This window comes from Stegodyphus dumicola, chromosome 1 (assembly GCF_044657685.1).
Source record: "Stegodyphus dumicola isolate Sdum_Otavi_A_Nest chromosome 1, ASM4465768v1".
Lineage (NCBI taxonomy): Eukaryota > Metazoa > Arthropoda > Arachnida > Araneae > Eresidae > Stegodyphus > Stegodyphus dumicola.
The window spans coordinates 19,526,972-19,540,796 of record NC_140768.1 but is presented as its reverse complement, the minus strand read 5'-3'; the positions used below and the strand labels follow the sequence as shown (position 1 = coordinate 19,540,796).

The 13,825-nt window shown below is 34.8% G+C and overlaps 1 long non-coding RNA gene across 10 annotated transcripts in view; it reads left to right on the top strand.

The window, feature by feature from the left end:
• LOC146999052 (uncharacterized) overlaps positions 1-13,825 on the top strand; it is a 68,325-nt gene that overhangs the window by 15,318 nt on the left and 39,182 nt on the right. The window contains exon 1 of one of the 10 annotated variants that reach the window (XR_015040275.1): positions 2,160-2,275. The exons of 7 other annotated variants lie outside the window; for them this stretch is intronic. This is a non-coding gene — a long non-coding RNA (uncharacterized LOC146999052). Of the gene's footprint in view, positions 1-2,159; positions 2,276-10,667; positions 10,741-13,825 lie in introns of those variants that run through there. 2 more of the 10 variants (XR_015040268.1, XR_015040274.1) reach the window with 2 other exon arrangements.

The following is a 13,825-nucleotide window of genomic DNA, read 5'->3' as shown; positions in this document are numbered from 1 at the left end:
AATCTTCTTGATGTACCCGATATGCAAATAACAATGATCAGCTGTTTGACGAAGTTGTGCTTGCTAAGGAGTATTTGCAGTCAAATTGGGAACAGTGGAAGCAAGAAGAGTCTACCAGAGATGTGATTATTTCAAGTGAAGAAAAATGGCTCAGGTTATTTGATTACTTCAAGGAGAATCACATAGCAGCTTGTTGAGTATGCCTTTTGCTTATTGACTTGTGAAGATTTTTACAACAAAATTAAAACCAAAAAAGACTTTCTAAAAAAAGTCCTAGCCATTGCAAAGTACCTGTAAATATTGTTCAAATTTTTATTCCTCATTTAAAGTATTTCTTCTTATTTAAGTAACTTATAAATGTTAGCATGTAAGAAATAAAATGTTTAAATTTATATGCTTGCGTCATTTATTTATTACCCATGGTTTAGGTTCCTTTTAAGTAACCATTTATTCATAACATTGAGAATAAACGACCCTCTAAAACACAATAAAAACCCGCCAAGGGTCTGTACCCTCGAATGCTCGCGACGCCGGGGGTCCATTCACGTGTCCCGGTTGACCATTTCTGAAATCTGGCAAGCCTAAGTATATCCAACGGCTAACTTTTACAAAGACGTCTAGCACTACTGCAAGATAGATTATGAGAGATTCCTAAGGTCTACCTTGCGTACATCGGTACAGAATTGTTTGCTTTTTACCCTAGTTGAATCTTTGAAATAACATTTATATCTCCGAAAATCCCTACATGTAATTGATATTGTCTTTTCCAGGACCTTGGTTGTGGAGGCGTTACATGATCGATTTATAAGGGCAGTTCGGGGGGGGGCCTATCAATGCTCGGCGAGGGATGATGTCTGACATGTAAATAGTTTATTCACAGTGGCGTGCCGTCAGTGGACTAGAAGACTAAGCTAGTCCCCTAACATTTTATGCATTAAACACTTTGAAACGTATTTTTACCTTCATTCAAAAACATTTAAAGGAACATCATTTAACTTCTTTTGAAATTGCGAGGCATTCGAGAATAGTTAGGGTTTTCGCGGCAGTGGGGAGAGTTTCAGTTTCGCCTGTTACATGCGAGGAAGGACTAGCTGGCTTTCATTTATTTCCCTAATTGCCTTGGATATGCTGTTAAAAACTGGTTATAGGTCAGTAGGTAATAAGAAATTTTAATTTTATCGTGATTCTTACAAGGGAAATTAATTTAACTTTTAGTGCTATGGTATTTTAGTTCGTCTTCGTTAAAGCGATCGTATGGTATGGATGCGAAGTAAAATGTAATGATGAAGTAATTCGAAGTTTAAATTACGGACAGGGAAGCGGTACAAAAAGGTAGTCCTCAAGAAATCATTAAGAAGTATGCCCAAGCAACCTCTAGTGCCTTTTTATGACAACCTGCTCATTAGCTGTTAGTGTTACCACTTTGTGATCTCGGTATTTTGTCTATAAAAGTTTTTTTGGATAATATGTTTTCAAAAGACACAAAAATGGTAACAAAAGTTAAATCTACTCCACCTGTTCTCATTTGAGCAAGTATGAAACATTACACTTACTTATTAAGTGGAATATTGTATAATTTTAAAATGATAAATGAAATACAAAATAAAAGTAATCTGTTTTGCTCCGTTTGTGGTATTTTTGAGATAAAATGTTTTTAATTATTTGTTTATTTTTATGACATCCATGAGATTAAAAAAAAATATTTATTTACTATGGTTAAAATTATGGTATGAAATATACGGTATTTCAAAGTTACATAGCGCGCCCGTCCAAGTTAATACCTGCTACACAAAGCATTGCCTTGTTGATAACCATAGCAAATGCAAGCCGGAGAATAAAAACTGCAATCACTTGAAATCGAAAGGCATATTTCAATCTCTGGGTGTCAATGGAATGCGAGGAATGAATACATCTTCAATTGCGGCATACCTTGTGATGATGTTGGTGTCTATTATGTTCGGCAATTCATTCTTCACATGAGCTTTGCTCCGTTTCACAGCTTTGGAGAGTCGATGTTACATAATAATGTGATAAAAGATTCTCTATATTTACAAATAATATGATAAGAGATATTACATAATAATATGATAAGAAATTCTTTAAGAGGACCATCCCCGCTGCCCGTGAGTTTGAGCTTGTGTGGCAGTATTCCTAGGGCTCAAGTGCATTTATAAATTCTATTTGGCAATGCACAGGTCGCTCTGTATCCGTTACTGAATCGATGGACGAAAGGTGACAAAATTGCCGAGAAGCATTTTCTGGATAAGCTTGTTATGTAATTATGAATTAATATCTATCCGTTGGTCGATTATTTGAAAAACTGATTTATGAGTTATTACCATATGTCTTTTTTCGGAAAATAAACATCCACTTTGTCCAATTTCGTCACGGTTTTTGAAATTTTGAAAATTTTTGAAATGGCACAGGACTGGATTAAATTCTTCTTTAAAGATTGTACACCATACTGAGTAAACGAACACGGCATCATCTAACGAGTTTAGTAAGAACTGAGAGCGGGAACGCAACAATGGGGGGGGGGACTAAGACTGGGGATTTATACGCAAGTTGGATGTCGTGAGTGCACCCTTCTAATATAAACGCCCCGCGTGTAGTCCCCGTGGAATGGTGTTCCGAAATCTTATGTAGACCGTCTCCTACCTTTTGTTTTGAATAAGTGTGACAATTTCATCAAGATCAGAATAAAGTGTCGATTCGTATGAAGACATACATCCAAACAAACAAACGGTTGCTCTTCATTATACATAAATGATTTTAATGAATCCCGCTAGTGTAATTTAATGCTTCGAACAAGTAAATAATGAATCTGTGTTTATCGCGTTTAAATCGCTTAGTCTGTTAATTAATAAAAGAATAATATAAAAGAAAAATTAAATACCTTACGCTTCCCAAAACGATAACACACTTAAAATATTTTAACTTTGACAGTGGCGACACATTTCTCTTAAATCCCTGAGTTTGCTTATCAAGCCAAATAAATATATTGCGTTTTCCGGAGTGGCAACACACTTCTTTTTTATATTTTGGAGTTTTCTGATTAAATTTGAAACATAAATACATTACGCTTTGTAGGATGGTTACACAAAGTTTCTAAATCGCTGGGTTTTTAAGCAAAAGTTTTTTAAATTAACGTAATATATATATATATATAATTTATTTCCTAAACAATATTGATTAATTGATTATATTATCTCCTAAAGAGTATGGACCCTGTAGGGTGATTTTTAAGAAACTTGTGGACAGTAACTTTCCTCTTTTTTGAAGATCAGTTGCACGAAATGTCATCAACATCTGAATAAAACTGTAGGCTCGTATGAAAGGACAAACGGACAGACATTCCTCTTTATTTATATAGATTTGTCTTCGAATTACATATCATTCAAAATACAAAATTAATAATATGCGAATTTTTCACACTTAAAATATAAATAAATATCAGTAAACCTTATAACGATGATCACCTCCTTAAAGAAAACTACTTCTGAAAGTGAATAGTACTTCTGCGAACATAAATAAACACTAGTACCGAATTTCGCCTCTCTGAGACAACCCTTACTTCTGCACGTACGCTGACGTTTTAGAAGTGCTTATTTATTGATTCATTTATTTTTTCATATCTAGTCCTCTTCCGTAAAAACCACAGAATACCACTCACTGCTTATTCATTATTTGGCGATACCCGTCAAAACTTCTCATGGAACTCTGAGGTTCCGGAAACAGTTAAGTTACAGCACTGTTAAGCACATTTTCTTTACTTTACAATATTAGGCATTTTCAAATAAAAATTCGCCCAAGACGGTGAATTATAGCCAAAAGCCGAAATAACGTAGCGGAAGTACAATAAGGCTAGCCTTTATCTTTTCACTGCAAAAACTCATTAGTCATTGTGCAGTTAGTTTCTAAACAATGAAATGCTGCAAGGTGACAGATGTTGAGCAATCTAGCTTATCTGTAAAGTTAGTGTAATGGAGATTTCACTTAAATAAACAAAGATGCACGATAAGGAGCTTTGTATCGCAACCATACGTCAGAAATTAAACTCATTTCGCAGGCTGAGGGAATTAAGTACTAGCGGTGCCCATTAGCAAAAAATTTATCTTCAACATATGTATAATTTATCGCCCCCCCCAAAAAAAAAAAAAATGTTACAAACTCTCTACTTGCCAAGGTACCAGACTTAGATCCTGATGTTTACAAATGATTCTGCAACGACGTCCGCATACGTTGAGATATAGAAACATAATTATTAGATATAATGCTGAATTAGCTCATTAACTGGATGTAATGTATATTAAATGCATTTTAATTACATTAATTAGATATGCTATTAATAAAATAGTATTGGTGTTGGTGTATTTAATTATGGCAAAGCACACTAGGGCTATCTGCCTAAGGGGAGGGATGCCTTCGTGGAAGACTTTCTAAGGGAAACTGGCTCGTATACACGTTACACATGGGGAAAACCACGAAAACACCCATGCAGCCAGCCCGTTCGCGAGATTCGAACCTCGGATCGAACTACCAGTGTTCAGCGACGTTACCGCTCGGCCGCTGGTGAACCCTATTAATAAAATAGAAATAATATTTAAATTATAAAAGAATAGTCTGGTGTAATGGCAGCATTTATCAAGTCATCTAAACCAGTGTTTCTTAAACTGTTTTCAGTCGCGACCCCTTTTCATCACTGAGATTTTTTCGCGACCCTCTGGACCCCATAATATTTACAAAACTTTTGTGGGGCCCCCATAAAAATTGCGCAAATCCGACACACGCGTGAGTGAAATTGTCAATTTTCACTTGTACTGTAATATACTATTGCAGTTTTAGGTCATTAACTTTAATTTCAAGACATACAAAAAGTAACAGACGAAATGACAGAGTCACGTGCAGAGCAAGGAAAATGAACTTTTCTATTATAAAAAGAATGCTTCGAAACGTTTTCGTGTTTTTCTTTGTCTGTATTGTCTTATCTTAATCTATTTTCAGATACATTGTGTAAAAATATTTGGTAATTATAAAACTATTATAATAAGTTAAAGAAATATCAAAAATGCTAAAATTTTTGCCAACCCCCTGCTGCTGGTCCCTCGACCCCCTTTGGGGTCGCGACCCACAGTTTAAAAAACGCTGATCTAAATGATAAATTGATTCCAGTTTGCAGGGGGCCCCGAAATCACTTAAACCAGCTCTATTCATGATTCTATGCAAATGTCTTCACGGAGTTTGAATAATAGTCATAGCTCATTGTTTTTCTATGAAATGGCAATGCTGACATACGTAACCTTTGGACGGCATGTCAAAACGGGCTTTGACGATCACTTGTCTGTTACTTGCCATCTTTGCAGTGACCACCACTGTAATATTGAACCATGGTAGCACAAAATTTAATCACACTGTTGCCGTAGTTTCATAGAGAAGTCTTTCCAAATGGCCACGACAAAAGTCAGTGGAAGAACCGAGTTGGACGTACTGTCTAGAAATCATGCGACGGCAATCTGGCATTGATAAAGATCTGATACCTTATGCTGTGAAAGATGCAGTTTCTCAGAATTAACTTAGTAGATCATCTCATCGAGGTGAAATCTTTTGAGTCTCATCCGCAAGCAGAAGTTACCAGAAGACGTCGGTTGGTTTCGGTGTTGTGTAATTAAGATAAGATGACCATTGGAGGAAAAGGCCTTGTGTTCAGCTTCCACCTGAAGCTTACCGCTTTTTTATTTGCAGCTTCTAACAAGCTAGAATTTTTTTACACGTGATACTTTATTTACTTGAACAGTGGTCTATATTTTAATCCAGAAGCTTCTTATGCATGCGAAAGGCTCTTTTTACTTCCTTGTACGAAGTAAAAAGGAAGTATTGTAATCGCGAAAAGTTTCAGGCAACATATTTCAACGAAAATATCCATTTTGACCGCTATTGAATGCTATTTAATGATGTTTTTGCTTGATATCTGTGCGTAAGGACAGAATAAAAGACACCTTTCCTCCAAAAAAATTATAAAACTGCTTGAAAATTAATTCTGAAGAGAATTTTTCGTGGCTTCTGTACGAACGTATGTACGTACGTGTGTATCTCGCATAACTCAAAAACGAGTAGCCTCAGAACGTTGAAATTTTGTATATAGGACTGCTATAACATGTAGATGTGCACCTCGTATTTTGGTTGCAATCGGCCGCACCAAACGTATATAAATATATTTATAAATATATCCACTCTGTTACCCGGCTCAGTGATCTCAGTTTCTTTACTCTTATATGTTTGTAAATTGTACATTTTTTGCTTTAAAAATGATTGAATTATGTTGTTTTTATCTTCCGGTTGAGTATTTTATGCCTTTAGTAAATCCGTATGCAATATTTTTAGAATTATCAACAATTTAAAAGCTGTTTAAGTGCGGTTAAGTTTTAAATAACATGGCGGACATATTTGTTTACATTTGAAACAGCAGAATTGTAGATTTGTTGCCAATCTAGAGAGACTAAGCTTCGCAACTAGAGAGACTTACAAAAGTAACACCTTCATTTATTATTGCGTATTAAATCATGCTTAATCCTTTCTGGAATTTTTTCGAGGAAATAAGTGTTTAAGATTTACTTCGTAATTTTTAATGCAGATATTTTGAGTTTTTATGTATTTTTGCCTTGTCGCGAAGTGAGAGCTGAATTAATTAAATGAGAAATACTAAATCGTCTGTGAAAAACTGTTTCTTTTCTGTTTTGTTTGCTTAATTTCTCTCATACATCGTTTTAGCTTTATTATAGTATTTGAATAGAACATGTGGCAACGATAATTCTTCAAATGATATAAATTTTTGCATTCAGAGTGTCGTGATAGTAAACAAATATAGTGAATTTTAAAGAGTGCATTTATTCTATTGTGGTTTATGCGCTGTCGACGAAGTAGATTTAATTCAATCCAATCAATTTAAATGAAATTCAAGAAAAAATGCGTATAGTTTAATATTCCGTACAAGAAAGTCATGTGGTGTACACATCAGATTTTTTGTTAATGTGGTCTCAAATCTTCATAAAATTTTAGTAATTTCTAGTACTTTATCGAAATAAATCTGCGTATCAGTAAAGTAGCGTAGTTCAAATCCGCACTGTTTGATAGTAAACTGTAATTATTTTTAAAATAATCAAAGTAATTTCTAAATGATATGTTAGGTTTTTCTGTAAGTTTGATACACAGCAATAGACTTCTTTTGAATATAAAAAACATTTATAACAAAATAAGAGAGAAAAATGTTATGTATTTTGATTGAGTCAAGACACATATTGGTGTTACCGGGAATGAGAGGGCGGATATGCTAGCTAAAGAGGCAGCCCTGGGAGAGGGTGATATTTATGACGATATTAATTCCAGAAGAATTACCTTGAGAAAAATGAAAGCAAGTATAATTGAGAAATGGGCTCGGGAAATGGAATGGTTCAAATAAAAATAAGGGTTACTTGAAAACTTTGACTATAAAAAGAAAAATGGATCTTTTTAATAATATAGATACTATTCAAGTTATCACGGATCATGGTAGATTCCCGGCCTATTTAAAACGTTTTAATCTCCAGGGCAATGACCAATGCTTGGCTTGTGGGAAGTACGGAAATGCAGCTCATTTTATGGAAGAATGTAAACTGACCGAGAGTGTGAGGATGAAATTTGGAAAAATAAATGAAGAGAATGTAATTGAAAAAAGAAAATTCTTGAAGAGCTATGCAACAGAAATTATGAAGATTGTGATTGAAAACAAGACTATCATAAGAATAGGACATTAAATATTTTAGTTTTTCTTTTGTTTACGAGTTTATGTGTTGGGTGAGTGAGTTATGTGTCGTCTTACTATTTTTTGTTTTCTAACCGATTATGCTTATGATTTTCCTTATTTTGTAATGTGTGAGTGTATTTTCAAAGATACACAATCTGTTTAATCTGTGTTTTAATCTTTTGTTTTTATCTTTTAACTGTATTTTTGTTTGTTTGCGTCGAGTGTGCTGCATTAACCATGAGGCCGATTATTATCGGCCAAGAGGGTTGCTGCATACTCGTAAACTAAACTAAACACAGACATAGGATATAACCTTCTTTTTATCATACAAAGTGCTAGATCGCAGAGTCTAGCCAGGCGACTTCTCGCGCAGGCATGAAAAGTAACACAACAGGTGAAGAATGTAGACAGCCCTTTTTTTATTTAACGCAAGTCTTTAACAGGAAGACACGGACTTTGTGTTCACAAAAACACCGATTTATTGCGATGACGACTTAAAGGTAAATTTAACAATAAATTCGAAAGATAAGAAGTATTGCTAGACTTCACAATTTAATTTAACCTAACGGGCTGACTCAGCAATCTACACCGGCGATAGATTAACTAAACGTCCAGAATGCGTATCCGCTACTAAGTTAAGAGCTAGAGGACAAAATCGCAATGTGCTCTATGCTAGCGAAATCACGCTCTGTCTAAACTCAGAGATCACGGCTACTAGCTTCAACTACATTGGGTTTTACTAGTCGATTTAGTTTATTGCCCTAAGGCAAATCACGACAATTTTATGAATTATGGTGCAATTACATCTTACTACCGGGGAGTAGCGCTGTTATTTTGGCAAAGTCATGAGTTTAAAGCTAAGTTCGTAAATTCACGAAGTTCTCATCAGCGCGTAAATTCAGCACTGCCGTTTTAAGTCTTCAGTTTGTAATTCATTTATGCACTATTTACACAGTCTTTCAGATATGCAGAATGTTGAAACTTGCGACTTCTTGGTCACTTGACGTCACAGTTTGCGTAAATGGAGAAATAATTTTGAAAATTGAATTTTAGAATTAAGTCACATGTTGCAGGCCAACGAATGGGAAATGAATGTAAGTAAGGTCACGTGGTGTGATTTAGCTAATGGCGAACGTTCACGCTCAATCTTTAGTAGTAAAATTTTTACAAATGAACATTGAATAATAATGATGATTAAGTAAATGAAGTAAACAATAGTTGATAAGTAAAGTCCTTAACCTACTTTACCAGGCAGCTCAAAGTCTATATCCTGCTTTGTCAGGAGAGATAAAAGTAGAACAGCAAAAAATTTCTATTTACATATGTACAGATTTACACCGACAGCGTGAGTTGTGGTGAATAGTTCTAGATCTTTTAATAGTGTTTTCAACTGTTGGATCATAGTTTACAATTTCTTAAATGACTCGATAAGGAGAATTTTGCATACTTTATAAGAAATTACGTGCTGTGATTAGAATTCGTCATGGATGCATTTCATCTTTAATTCTTCATGGATGTAGGAATTTTGAATAAACCATGGAGCATTTACCATGGCTTCAAGTATTTTGTTGTGCAGGACCCTGATCCTTAATCTTTCCGTTTTCAAACCTGTCGTCCAAGCCGAGACGACGTAGAGCATGATAGGGAGAATTAGAGTTAAATAAAGAGTTCTTGTCACCTGGATGCTTAATTTAGATTTTCTTCCTGTAATGCAATAAATAGTCATAAATGTAGCATCTGCCTTATTCACTGTAGGAGTAATATGTTCTTTGAAGGTCAGGTGTTGATCAATAGCAACCCCGAGATACTTGTAAGAATTTAAAACTGGTAGAATTTCATTTTCAATTTTGCCTTCAGTGTTGACCCTAACATATCTTTTGTATCTTCTATAAAGAACGATGAGCATTTGGAGGTACTGATTTTTATCCGCCAGAGTTGACACCATTTAGCAACCGTATTTACGTGAAGTTTATCAATGGCCACTTGAGGGTGCATAGATTTTGAGAGTACGACGGCATCATCTGCATATTTAAGTATTTTAGAATTTAGCTGGTTAGGTAAATCGTTAATGTACATATTGAAACGTTTTGGGCCTACAGTTGATCCCTGTGGTACACCACTGAAAATGTGACCTGTGGTACACCACTGTATTGTTTCTTTCTTTGATTAGGGATACCGAATGTTTGATTTCTTCATTATGAGAATGATCAAGCGAAGTGTTTGGTTTGAAATACTCAGCGAATTCATTTGCCATGGTATTTGTAATCGTCTTTTCTGAGTGAGCAGTGTGACCCAATTGATTTATAGGGGAAACTCTGTTGGTTCTCTCTTTTTTAATGGAGTTTGCAGTTTTTCAGATTCTGTCTAAACTATCCATTTCAACTGTTTAAATACTCTTTTTCACCCGCTTAATTTGTGTCCTAGCGAGAAAATGCGGAGGGAATAGAATTTAACTAATCATATTAATGCGTTTAATATCTCCTACTCATTACTCAAAAATTTTAAATAGTCAGTCAAAACGAAAAGGAAAATTTGAACTTTTATTTCAGTTTAAGACGATAATGAATTTTGCAGATGAAGGAAAAGAGACAAAAGTAGCTCAAGAACAAAAGAGAAACGAAGCTAAAATTCTCTGTAACATGAGACGAATTTCGTAAATTGCAGAATCGCTAAGTGAAGACTGAAGTCACCGAGTAATTTAAAACAGACTAAGTTTCAGTTTATAACTGACTAGGACTCCTTACAATATTAGATTTATGATGTAACCCTCAAAAGGCAATCTTAGCAGCTTCTTCAATACTTTTAGCTTCGCTGAATGACGCATTTTTCTGCTTAGTCAGTGGAAAGACATATATACACCTCTTGTCAAATCGTTATCAGTACCAAGAGAATAGTCAGAACGTAAGCGACATAAATGTAGAGGTGAATAAAGCGCGCAACTGGCAAGAAACATGCAATGGGTAAGTGTTTAAACATTTAGGATCAATGAGTAAAGTGTACATCGCATAAGAAAGATACACATAAAATGCAATATACCAAATATACAGTAGAGAACAAACAGTGATATATAAATGAAATACAATAATAACTACTGGATTGAGAGAACAGAATTTTCTTTACATTTATAGAAAACTGTACGACTCTTATGGTGCAGATACACACGATACAGGTATACATACATTGCAAAACAATATATACTAATAGAAGACATACATGGAATGGAAGAATGTAAATTACAAGGGCTATTTATAAATTTCACACTAGCTTTATATTCGAAGAGATGCTCTACGAATGACAGTATTTATGTATATTTGCAAATGAAAGCATTTTAGAATCAATATACAAAGCGCACTACATGAAAAGCAAGGTATGAAATTTACAAAACGTAACTGTGAGATGGTGATACAGTATAATAGAATTCATATTACTGTATTTAGGTCACTGGTGCTTTGCGTTTGGTCCAATATTAAAAATGATCGAAATATGTTTAAAAATTGATAAACTTTCATTCTCTTTTGACTGGGCATGAATACCTCAATTCTCATTTCTGGATTTTCTAGAGGCATTTCAATTCATAAAAATCTTTCTGTTCTAGTTAACGATCCTAATTCCAATCCAAATTTGCCTTCGGCTTTTAGAGAAATTATGTTTTAATTCTGGTTTCGCCAACAGATGGCGCAACTTGCTTATTCTTGTACAGGCTTTCTTATCTTATCTAATCATTATTTCCTATCTTGTTCATTTGCGGTTTTGCAGCTGAAGATGGTGGTTCGGTAAAACCATCGAAACTAGTCCTGTGAAAATTTTGTAAATATAACGCTGATTTTTGTTGTTTGACTTCTGAATTAGAAGAATGTAAGTCAAAATACAGTTTCTATTCATTTGATTTGATTGAGAGCTTTTACTTTTTACACATGGTAGAAATCACGGAAATCCAGATCGTTCACCTGATTGTTGTTCTTGGATACAACCAGATCGTTCACCTGATTGTTGTTCTTGGATACAACCAGATCGTTCACCTGATATAATGTCCTGTTCGATCTCTCACTAGTCAGCAGTCCTTACTTACATGGCCGCTGAATAGTGGGAGTAGCGGTCTTTACCACTCGGAGCTACATTAGGGCTTCAAACAAGAGCTATAATCGATCCGTATCGCTAGTGTTGCAACTCGGCCTCTGGTCGGGCTATATTATAATTTCAAACAAGATCGATACCCGATTCGTATCGTTTGTGTTCCAGCAAATGCAAGTATCAAACATGAGTTCCATTGCTTCTTTCTTAAAACGCGAGTCTGGTTGCTAAATAAAAGTGCTGTGAAAGTTAGGATCTGTGGCTGCCCTTTGGCAATTCCTATTGTGCCTCTGTGACCTAACCCATAGAGGCATGTGTGATCTAGTCCACAGGCATTCTAGATCAGGTCTTTTGGTCACTAAAATAATTAACAGAAAGTTTTGAATTGTCGTAACAGAAATTCTTACTATTGTGTCCTTGAACTGCCATCATGACCAGCGCAAGACTTTTTGCTTCCCGGTGCAAACTCCGCTAACTCAAAATTCTGCTGCACAATTATTTTCTAAGTTCTAACAATTTTGCGGCCTGGTGCGAAATGCTGTACATGCTCTTCCACCGGTCCTGGTTGCTGTAAACGGCGTTTCACTTTTCAAACTGTTGCCACCAAATATTATCACCCCGTATCATTTTTAAAGAAATCAAATAACGAAGAATCTGCATGAATGTATATGTATGTTTCTCGCATTGTAAAAAAATAACGGTACCTATAGCCATCAAATTTTGAATAACGTCGTCCTCCAACCAAAGACCGAATGTCGAATTTGTTTTATTATCTGTTTCATTTTCTGTAAAACTTTCATGAATTTTTGATTAACAAATTCAACCATCTGAATGTGAGCAATGGCAAAATTGTACAGAATAAAACATTTTTATCTCCAACTGTCTATCAGAAATTCGAAAGATAAACTTTTATAAGTATTTTGTGATTTTTCTGTTGAATGGAATTTTATGTGGCGTAAATGAGAAAAACGGGTTTTTTAATAAGTTAACATACAAAACATTAATCATAAAAAGTCAAAAAAGTTCTTGCAAGACATCTTACTAAGAAAACTGAACATTGATATGATAAACTGCGAAAAGACTGAAAAAAGTAGAAAAATGTAAGCCAACACTTAACACTGCATCGGGAATTCTAAACATATGCAGCTTTTAAATTTTTTGTAATTGCGCTGTTGAATCGTGGCGATTGTTAAAATCTGAAAACCTTTCAGATTTTTTTTTGGGGGGGGGGCGACTGATATGGAGATCGTGTAAAAAATTCGGGTAGAGGTACTTTAAGGTACGCCTTGTATTATGGCGAAATTGTTGTTTGATTTATCGCCAAGTTGTTGTTTCATTTATGGTAGCCTGAGTAGTTGAATGTTATTGAAACCCTATTGTGACGTAATCGGGTGCATGATTCTGGGAAAATTTGAATCATGGGATGTTTTGTAAGCGTTTTTGTGGTGTGTGTGTGTTTGATTCTTTAGACGGTAGAATGGCCGAATGTAGTAATATTAATTTGAAGTTTCTTTACGATTTGGAGCGAAAGGGAAAAAAGAGCTTTAATTGACTGGTGTGTAAATGAAGGTTTACTTAGTAGCCATTATAAATGTCCTGTATGTAGGAAGGATATGCGTTTAGTCGAACGTAAAAACTGTTTAGATGGATTTGAATGGGTTTGTAGGAAGAAAGGTTCAGATGGTCACTAAGCGAAGCGTTCGATCAGAAAGAGTACCTGGTTTGAAAAAAGTCATTTGAGTATGATTGATATTTTGATTTTTACGTGGCTCTGGGTGTACGAAGTAAACTCGAAAATCATGGTAAGTGAATATTTGCTTTTGGTAGTGCTTAACTGTATAACTTGTTTTTCCTTTTTTATGTTATTTTATTGTTTGGTTTAAAATGTATTTTATTGAGATTGTGTATTTTTTGTTTGCCTATATTGTAAAATTTGGTGCTCCTTTGACTTTTTAAGTGAAAATATATCGATGT